Source organism: Magnolia sinica, chromosome 11 (assembly GCF_029962835.1).
Source record: "Magnolia sinica isolate HGM2019 chromosome 11, MsV1, whole genome shotgun sequence".
Lineage (NCBI taxonomy): Eukaryota > Viridiplantae > Streptophyta > Magnoliopsida > Magnoliales > Magnoliaceae > Magnolia > Magnolia sinica.
The window spans coordinates 64,956,481-64,966,131 of record NC_080583.1 but is presented as its reverse complement, the minus strand read 5'-3'; the positions used below and the strand labels follow the sequence as shown (position 1 = coordinate 64,966,131).

The 9,651-nt window shown below is 37.6% G+C and overlaps 1 non-coding gene across 1 annotated transcript; it reads left to right on the top strand.

The window, feature by feature from the left end:
- The first annotated feature begins 8,744 nt into the window (after positions 1 to 8,744).
- Positions 8,745 to 8,851, top strand: LOC131219736 (small nucleolar RNA R71). The gene has a single exon (XR_009158382.1). It is a non-coding gene; the product is annotated as a small nucleolar RNA R71 (small nucleolar RNA).
- Positions 8,852 to 9,651: the final 800 nt, after the last annotated feature.

Below are 9,651 nucleotides of genomic sequence, written 5' to 3'. Positions count from 1 at the left end.
GGTCAGCTTCAGCAATTATTGTTTGTTGGTGACAATGTCTTGCAGAACTATAAAAAAGAAAAAGGAAAAAAGAAAGATAAATGATGGTTCCTCCTGATCATACTCTCCATGCATGTGCCAATGTGGCAATGTGTCTGAGGTTGGGCCATTCATCTGCTGGGCCTTGCCGTGTATTTTCTGTGGCAAAAAAAATAAAAAAATCAGTGGTTTCTGGTCATCAGGTTGGCCAGACTATTCAGGAATGGGTGGATATCAAAATTTACCATGCATATTTGATACACATGCGTGGGCTTACCTGATGAATGGAACGGCCCAGATTTTAGGCTGTGGGATGTACTTGACTTGATGGTTGCCACCTGATGAAAAAGCTTGCTAGAGTTTTAGGCCATTGAAAAATACAGTATGGCCATTGGATAGTAGCCATACCACCTCTTTCATATCATGAGTTATCACACCAATTGTGTAATGGTCATGTTTGAATTTTAAGTTCTTCTGTCAATGGTAACTGTGTATTGGTTTCCTCATTGGTGGAACTTACTGGTTGGCTGGTGTATGATACTCCATTAATTTCATGTGAACACACTATCAAATGTTTAGTTGAATTATCTATCACACTTTGTAGCAGCTAATGTTCCTCTTTTCTAACATTGGAAATCCTTTTATGGTCATATATCTGAATGTTCTCTCTCTCTCTCTCTCTCTCTCATATATATATACATGATAAATGGCTTGACTACTTATTCGTATCCTACTCTCCTTGAGAAGAATAGAGAAGGAAAACAATAGTGGAATTAATCAGATTTGCAATGAAGAAGAAAATTTTCTAAGATTTTGGAAATCCAGTTGATCTGTATGATGAAATGATGGCAATCATTCGGCATGAAGGAAGAATAGTATTATAAGGAGGATTACCATAATATCTGAACCAATTATATTTTCTAGTAAAACTCGAAAGAGAAAAGCAATCCTCCAGTTTTTATGCTCAAGAAAATACCAACACTTCCCAGTCACCTCAAAGCTTCTCAGCAAAATCTCTAATCTCATTGGTGACATGTTGATGAGAAACGAAGGGGCGGCTGTGCCAAACTCACCGCCTACTGCACTCAAAGGAACTTGCATTCGGTGTTTCAATTAGGCCTTGTAGTGTAGCTGTAGTGTAGACTACATAGCGTAGCAATGTGTGTGTGTGTGTGTGTGCGCGCGCGCTGTGTGTGTGTATATATATATATAGACACACACACACACACACATATGGTGTAAAACTTGAAACTGCGGTTTTACCGCTACAAGCGAACCTTGAAGATATGTCTAATGTCCTAAGGGGGTGAATGGGATTTTTCAAAATTTATTTTAAACTATTAATATGCACTTACTTTTAGATATACAAGTTAAGAATTATAAGTGAGAATAAGTGCAGAAACATAGTCTATTTAGTGAAATACACCATTCATGCATTTTCTCAAACATGTTTGCTACATTAAATAAATAGAGTATATTATTTAGCCGAACATAACAAATAAAGATTTAAATCATTCACCGCAATGCATATGATTTATGGTGGTTCGGCTATGTGCCTACTATTTACAACCCGGTCGCGATGTAGTAATAATCTTAGTGAGACCAAGGTTGAATCCACGGGGACTAATCTCGTATGTTTCTCAAAGTAATTAGAACTAAAACTAGAAGAAAATGTAAATCTAAATCTGAATAATTGAGAGAGTAATTGTGAATAATTATGATTAAAACTTGTGAATTTAAAGGTAGGAACTAGGGTGCCAAGTATCCACTTTTAGCTATTAAGATACTACCATACTTGATTCAAATAACACAATTGGAATTGGAGTCCTATCCTATTCAATTGGAAAATATAACAATCAAATCAAATTTGAACTTTCATTGACATAATTCTCAATGGATGAGGATTGTGAGGATTGGAAGGGATTCCATCAGCTTACCATGCCCAGGAGATGATGGTGAATAACAGGATTTACCAATTCCACAATCTGAAAATAGGAAAAGAAGATATTTAAAGCTATCGCAATGCTTATTGTAATTTAAGCCATAACAAATCATAGAAAATTAAAAATATTCCTTAAAATCAAACTAGAAATCAATGAAGTTCAACATAAATAAGAATTAAAGCAAAGTAAACATCGCAATCATGCTACAAGCTTCACCTCTGAGCCCTAGCTAAGAGGTTTAGCCAACCATCGACATTATTAAACCAAAATCTCTTAAATAAAATATAAAAACTAACTAAGGAAGAAGAAGAAAAACTCCCGGATGACAGCTCCACCCTTTTGGTCCACTCCTCAAACCCTAGAATATGCCTAGAAACATCTTAGGAACATCCTAAGAACTCTTATTTATAGTTGGGAAACTTCAACTTTCGCACCGAGTTGAAAAAGTCCAGAAACTACCTCAAATTTACGCAGTCTGCGCAAAATCTCCATAACCCTCGGCTAATCGAGGGAAATCCTTGACTGGTCGAGTGTCACTTTTGACTGGTCGAGAGTCGCGCGAATTTAAAAGATAATGTTGCTGGAGTTCGAGTCGAAGTTTCCTACGCGAGTCGAGCCAGAGCTTAGGCTAGTTGAGATTCACGCAAATTCCTTTTCTTCACTTCAAATCTTCAAGTCTCTTCATTCCTCACTTGGTTTTCTTGGATCTTTGGCATGTGAATTCTTCAATCTTGATCTCCTAAGATTCATTATTTGCCTTAATTATTCTTGAGCATCAAATCCATGCTTTTAACATTATTTTCAAACTAAGCTCTTAGATTCACCTTGCAACACAAACATGTATAAAATATAACATTAATGAGTATTATATTCATAAAACATAAATAGGAGAAAATATGCAATATTTGACACTCAACACACTCCCCAACCAGCATTTTGCTAGTCCCGAGCAAAATATGCGTGAAGTAATCTTCAATTCTTAACATTCAAAACTTTTTCAGAAATCAATCTTTTGTGCAATCAAGTATGAATGAGTAGAATTAAGGCGAGAAAGTGAGATTTTGAAAACTCAGAGCCGAATCACATAAACAATCAATCATATAGGTTCCTTATCATTTAATTCAGAGAATAAGTTCATATACAAAGTTTTCAATGTGCTTAATGCAAATCAACTTACATTTCATAAAAAGACTATATTTTTATAATGTTTGTCATGCTCATCATTTCAAGATTGGTTGAAAACTCAAGTACTAATTCCGAACTTATCCTATTTTCCTTCTTTTTCCAGTTGTTTGATTTTATATTGACGATAACTTTTTATTTATTCATTCTTTTCAGTCTTTTCAGAATTTTTCATTCTTTTTCAGACTTTACATTCTTTCATTCTTTTTCATTTTTTTTTTCCACTATACATGACCTTTTTGTCGATCTCCTGTTTTTTAACTGGTTCCTTTCATCTTTTAAGGTGGATAAAGTTCTCCGGACTCAATTCTCATCATCTTTCAATGATCATCATACTAATAATCAGAAATTCTAGTACCATTTACAGTAGACAAATTGAACGTGTCTTGTGATTTGGATCAACATGATATTCAAACTTCCTCTTAATCAATTGAGTATAAGAACCGTAAGTGATATGGTACTTAGTTGATCAAACTCCAACAATTCAAAATTCGATTTCTATCTTATCATCATACTGAAAGCATTCTTAAATACACAAATTATCAATTTCCAAATAAGGTTTTATCTTGAAAATTTGAAAATTTTCACAATTTTTCCTCAAAATTAAGAAAACGCTGATTAGTTTACCTAATCCACACCCCCAACCTAAAATCTACATTGTCCTCAATGTAAAAGATATGAGCAAATAATGCATATGAGGCAATGAAAAGAAAGGAGTAGTGAAGGAAAGGTAGTACATGAAGATGGCGAATCGCAGCTTTTCCAAGGATTTCAAAACAAAGATAGGCTGGCACATAGAACAAACAATGGAAAGCAAACTGTATTAGTCCTAAATCCTATAAAAACAATAGACCTAACTACACCTCCATCAGACTATGAGGTCAATCGTGGTAGACAGGATCAATCAGAGGTATGGACATGTCCTCTGAATCAAACTTCTCAACAAATGACTTTAAACAATGTCCATTTACTTTAAAAGCATTGTCATTGTTTGGATTCTTTATCTCAATGGCCTTATAAGGATAGACATTAGTAACTGTGAAAGGGCCCGTCAAACGAGATCGAGGTTTACCCGGAAAAAGATGTAATCGAGAATTGTACAAAAGGACTTTTCGACCAGTTAAGAATAATTTCTGAAGGATGTTCCTGTCGTGGAATACCTTCATCATGTCCTTGTAAATTCTCGAGTTCTCGTATGCTTCGTTTTGGATTTCCTCGAGTTCGTTCAATTGGAGTTTGCGCAGCAAGCCATCATTGTCCAGGTTAAAATTCAGATTTTTGATAGTTCAGTAGGCTCTATGTTCCAACTCCACAGGTAAGTGAGAAGCTTTCCCATAGACGAGTCTAAAGGAAGACATTCCAATGGGGGTCTTAAAGGTTGTACGGTACGTCTATAAAACATCGGTCAAGTGGATTGACCAATCCTTACGGTCAGGGTTAACCGTTTTCTTCAGAATGTGTTTGATTTCCCTATTGAAAATCTCAGTTTGCCCACTTATCTGTGGATGGTATGGAGTGCTCACCTTATAAGAGATGCCACATTTCTTCATTAAGTTCTCAAATGACCTATTATAGAAATGTAAACCTCTATCACTAATAATGGCCCGAGACATTCCGAATCAGGAAAGAATGCTTTCTTTTAATAATTTGATGACTGTCTGATGGCTATTGTTCCGGCACAGGATCGTTTCAACCCATTTAGTGATATAATCTACTGCTAGCAGAATGTATAAATTTCTAAAAGATTGGGGGAATGGCCCCATAAAATCAATGCCCCCAATAATCAAATGCTTTAATGATTAATATGGGATTCAGCGGCATCATATTTCGATGGGACAATGCTCCCAATTTCTGACAACGCTTACAAGCTTTGCAGAACTCATGGGTGTCCTTGAATATAGCGGGCCAGTAAAAGCCACACTGCAGAATTTTGGTCGTGGTCTTTTTACCATAAAGGTGACCACCACAGGCCTGAGAGTGACGGAAGGAGTTGACACTTTGGTGTTCATTGTCTAGCACACATTTCCTTAGAATTTGGTCTGGGCAATATTTGAACAAATATGGATTGTCCCAGAAGAACTTACGTACCTCAACGAAGAATTTTTTCTTATCTTACTTGGTCTAATTTGTCGGCGTGATACCTATAGCAAGATAATTTGCAATGTTAGCAAACCAAGATAGGTGGGAGAGTTTAAAAGGTTGTTTATCAAGGAACATGTCGTCTCAAGGAAATTAGGGAGATCAAGTTTTGAAAGATGGTCAGCCACTACGTTCTCTACTCCCTTTGTATCCTTTATTTCTAAATCAAATTCCTCGAGTAGGAGGATCCATATTATCAAGCGGGACGTAGCATTATTTTTAGAAAGAAGATACTTCAACGCCGCATGATTAGTATATGTGATGATCTTGGATCCAATCAAGTAGAACCTAAATTTGTCCAAGGCGAACACTACGACTAAGAGTTCTTTCTCCATAGTAGAGTGATTCACTCGAGCAGGATTTAGAGTTCTACTTCCATAATGAATAACGTAGGACTTCTTCTCTTTTCTCTAGCCTAACACTGCCCCAATATCGCAGTCAGACGCATCGCGCATAATTTCAAAAGGGATGCTCCAATCAGGTGGTTGTATTATAGGTGTGGTTGTTAACATGCCCTTAAGCTTAGTGAAAGCTTCCCAGCATTGCTCAGTCCACTCGTATGGTATGCCCTTTTGAAGTAGATTGCATAAAGGACGAAAGAGATAACTAAAGTCCTTTATGAATCTTCTGTAAAATCCGGTATGTCCTAAGAAGGATCAAACTTCTCTTATGCTCTTGGGTGGAGGTAAGTTAGAGATAAGATCAATTTTAGCCTTATCCACCTCAATTCCCTTAGACGAGACGATATGTCCAAAAACAATTCCCTTACGAACCATGAAATGACACTTCTCCCAATTTAGTACCAAATTATTTTCCTCGCATCGCTTCAACACGTTTTTCAAATTTTCTAAACATTTGCTGAAGGATGGACCAAAGACAGAAATTGTCCATGAAGACCTCCAAATATTGCCCCACCATGTCAGAAAAAATACTCAACATGCATCGCTGAAAAGTGGCAGGGGCATTACACAACCCGAATGGCATCCTTCGGTAAGCAAAGGTGCCATAGGGGCATATGAATATCGTTTTCTCTTGATCTTCAGGGGCTATCTCTATCTGATTGTAGCTTGAATACCCGTTAAGGAAGCAATAGTAAGAGTGACTAGTTAGCCTTTTCAATATTTGATCGATGAAGGCTAAAGGGAAGTGGTCTTTCCTAGTGATGACATTCAGTTTCCTGTAGTCAATGCACATTTTCCAACCAGTGGTAACTCTATTTGGCACGAGTTCATTGTCGACATTGGCTACAATGGTGATTCCGGACTTCTTAGGAACCACCCGAGTTGGACTCACCCATTGACTATCGGATATAGGGTATATGATACCCACATCCAATAACTTGAGAACCTCGGCCTTAACCACTTCTTACATTTTTGGATTTAATTGGTGTTGTGGTTGTTGGGAGGTCTTCGCATTATCGTCAAGATAAATGTGGTGAGTACAAATCAAAGGATTAATTCCCTTGGGGTCTGCAATCGACCATCCAAGGGCTCCTTTATGCTCAATGAGAGTGGAAATAAGCACTCTCTCTTGTTCTTTCTCAAGGTGGGATGAAATCACCACCGGGTATGTCTCATCTTGACCTAAGTAGACATATTTGAGATCAGCGGGCAAATGTTTTAGGTCAAGCTTCGGTGCCTTGAGGCTAGACGATAGAGACATTATATCAGTTTGGGGTAATTCTCAAATTGTGGCCTCCACTGATTAACTTCAAGTACTGGTGCAGCATTAAGCATGACATCCATCTCCTTAATCATGTCGTCATCTAAATTAGGTGAGTGGGCTAAGCACGTCTTTAGAGAGTTGGAATATAAAGTTAGAAGTGCTTTATCTTCCACGAAAGAATTGATTAGATTAATGTCATGGGTATCGTCCTCATGCTTTGCCTGTTTGCTCATATTGAAAAAGTTATTGATTTCCAATGTCTTATTTTCGAAAGATAGATTAATGATAGCATTTGATGTAGCAAGGAATGGACGGCCCAAAATGACAGGAATTTAAGTGCTCATATCCACGATGGGTTGAGTATCCAGGACGATAAAATCTACTGGATAGTAGAATTTGTCAACCTGGACTAATACATTCTCAATGATCTCTCTCAGTACACGAATTGATTGATTGGTAAGTTGTAATGTGGTCCAGATGGGTTTTAATTCACTTAGACCCAATTGTTCGTAAACCGAATAGGGAATCAGATTCACACTCGCCCCTAAGTCAAGAAGTGCATGCTCAATCCGGTAGTTTCCAATTATACAATTGATGGTTAGGCTACTGGGATCATTGTATTTTTGTGGCACATCTTGCTTGAGGATGACACTCACCTTTTCTATTAGAAATATTTTCTTTTGAATACTCTGCCGCCTCTTAGTAGTGCATATGCCTTTTAAAAATTTGGCATATGAAGGAATTTGTTTAACGACATCCAGTAGAGGGATGTTGACCTTCACTTGTTTAAGCACCTCTATAATATCCTGAGAGTTGGATAGAGGTTTTAGTGCATTCAACCACTGAGGGAATGGAGCAATCGGCTTTCCTTGAGGTTCCGGTTCTAACCCATGTGGAGAAGTGTTAGGTCTATCATTCTCGTCTTCTTCTAGGTCCTTAGGCTTTTCAGCCCTTATCGAAATGGACTTGTCAATTGTCTTCCACTCTTAAGAGTGGTGATAGACTTAGCCTGCTCCATATGATTTGAAGATCTTGGATCACTTATTTCGTATTATGGTTTAGGATTGGGGAGAGGTTGGGCTGGAAGCTTATCTTTCTCTCCACTCGCTAAGTGTGATTCTATCCTTTGCATGGACGTTGCAAGCATTCCCAATGTGGTTTTCATATCTTGGAATGTTTGTTCCGTCTTCTGATTATATAGCTCTTGGTCTTGAATATGTTTTAGGACCGGATCCTCTTGAGGTTTCCCTTGATTATGAAACTGGTTAGGGATTCCTCGAGGAGTAGTAGTTTATCCATTCCTCTAGTTGAAGTTTAGATGATTTCTCTAACTAGGATTGTAAGTATTAGAGCTGGGTCCCTTGAAGGTCTTTGGTAATTGTTTACGGCATTCGATTGCTCATTCAATACCTCTTGAAAAGTAGGTATTATTGGACAATTTTCAGTTGTATGTATGTTGCAAGCACAAATACCACAAACAACTTCCTTATCCTTATCCTTCTTAAGTTTCATGGCCTCGAGTTTCCTTGTGAGACTGGCCACTTTAGCATTTATACCATCTTCTTCTTTTAAAAGATACATTCCGCCCTTCTCCTTTGATTGAATAGAGGCTTAGAAGTGGTGCTAGGTTTTGGGGAGATGTCTCATGATTGTGTGTTTTTAGTAAGCTTGTCAAAATAATCCCACACATCATCGACATATTTGTTCATGAATTTTCCATTGTGCATTATCTCGACCATTTGGCGCATGGAAGATGTCAGCCCATCGTAAAAGAAACTTGTTATGTGCCACGTTTTAAAACCATGTTGTGGGCATGAACTGACAAGATCCTTGAACCGCTCCCAACATTGGAAGAATGTTTCATCTTCATTTTGGGCAAAGTTCATGATTGACTTTCTAATGGTGTTCGTTTTATGATATGAGAAAATTTTCTTAATGAACTCCCTTGTCATGTCGTTCCATCTATCAATCGATCGTGGACGTAGCGAGTGCAACCACATCTTAGCCTTTTCTTTTAAGGAGAAGGGAAAGAGTTTCAACCTGATCGTGTCTTCAGAATCTCATCAAACTCTTTCATGTGTAGATATGGATTTTCATATTCAAGTCTATAGAACTTTGGAAGGAGTTGGATCACTCTTGGCTTTATATCCACGTCTTGCATTCTTTGGAAAGATCATGCAGGACGGTGTGCTCACCCCCACCGATTGTAGATAATCTCGTAAAGTACGAGGCGGGGTGCATGATGCACCTCATTCTCATCTTCAGTTTCCTCAACTGAAGGTTGAGGTTGATTTCTGGGTTAATTTGCAGCAATCACTTTTATTAACTCGGAGGACCTCAAATGGTGTCTAATCTTGTGATGGATAGGCAGCCCTTCGACTAATCCTCCTTCACTTAAGAGATATAGAGTGTTATCACGGACCCACCTAAGCATGAAACACTCTTAGCCCACAAGTTCAGAATCTAACCTAACCTAAAGAGAAAACTAGAGAGAGATTAAAGTAATTAAGAAATCTAACAAAAGTAAAAAAGGAAAAGAGTGATTTAGAAAGAGGTTACTAGATTGGAGATTGTTAGGTTAGGATCCTGAAAGTGTTATGTTGATAAACCCTGAGTATTGTCAAATTTTGGTGTGCCAAACCATTTCAAGTTTGTATCTTGATGTGTATCAAGCTTGTGTATCTATTCACATTGAATCTTCGAC